The sequence below is a fragment of the Otolemur garnettii genome, unplaced genomic scaffold (assembly GCF_000181295.1).
Source record: "Otolemur garnettii isolate 467f Iridium unplaced genomic scaffold, OtoGar3 scaffold00263, whole genome shotgun sequence".
Taxonomy (NCBI): domain Eukaryota; kingdom Metazoa; phylum Chordata; class Mammalia; order Primates; family Galagidae; genus Otolemur; species Otolemur garnettii.
The window spans coordinates 196,117-197,490 of NW_003852658.1; positions in this window are offsets into that span (position 1 = coordinate 196,117).

Here is a 1,374-nt window from a genome sequence, read left to right on the forward strand (position 1 = left end):
CCACCTCTTGGTAAATTTTTGTAATAAAGATTTTGTAAATAAAGGCACATGTAGCTACAATTTCCTATTCTTCCTATGTGTAACGATTTTAGGGGCAACTTTTGAGACATCCTATATAAGCCATATGCAAATTTTGCCAAGTATCCCAGTGATGTTTTTTATAGGTCCATGATCAAATCCAGGCATTTTGCTGTTTTATATATTTAGTCTCTTTCAATCTGGAACAGTTCTTTGGTCTTCCCTTATCTTTCATTACCTAGGCATTTTGGAGAGAACAAGTTATCTTGTCCCTCAGTTTGAGATTATCTATTATTTACCCATTATGAGTGCATGTTTTGTAGGAATACCCTAGAAGTGGAACTGGATTCTTAGTGTGTTATAGGAAGTACACAATGTCACTTTGTCACGTTACTGGTAATGTTAACTGTTATCCATTTAGTTAACATGATGTCTGCCAGATTTCTCCACTGTAACGATTATTACAAGTATGGCATTCTTATTAACTAACAAGTCGTTTTTGTGGAGAGATACTTTGAGACTATATTCTTATCCCGTTCCTTATCATGATAGTTCTGGCATGAATCAATTATTCTGTGATCTTTTCAAAATTGTGATTTTTCTAATTCCATCATTTCTTCCATATTTATTCATTCGCATTCTAATATAGAGTTTTCCCTTCTTTTTTACCCATTCACTCTTTTATATCAGTATGGATTCATGGATTCCTCTTTTATTCAAAGGATTACAGTTCATTATTATCAATATGGGCATTTATTTTGGTGCTCAAAAATTGTTTTAACTTACTATAGACCAATAAAACAGTAGTTGATTTTGTGGCCACGATAGGAACTTGAGGGAAATGACTATTTTCCTCTGTCCATCAAACTGTCTTCAAAAAACCCTATCTTCCCAATTCTCAGGGAGGAAGATATGAAAAATTTGTCCTGTCTCCCTGCTTGGCATATGAGGAGTAAACTCTGTGCTGTAAATGCTGTTGTCTCTGGATATTGCCTTTGTCTTGAGCAGTGAGATGAACCCGGTTGGACTACAACAAATTGGGAGCTTGTCTTGGATTGCCCTCATGGGTGCCTGCCTGTGACTCAACAGCCTATTACTGGCAGGGAGGAGCTACAGATGTGCCCTCGTGGCCACTCAGTTCTTTTGGACCTGAGGTCATCTCTAGCACCATCCCTACTGGGAGGACACTATTAACCCATGGTGCTTGGAACTGTTACAGTAGAGAAATGGTTTATGGAAGTGGAAGACATCTTTGGCACCCTGGTAGTTCTCTTCCTGGTTGATTAAAATCAAGAAAACCCCTTTCCATCTTTTGAGCTATTTGTAGCTTATAGTAAAGTATATATTTCAAAATTT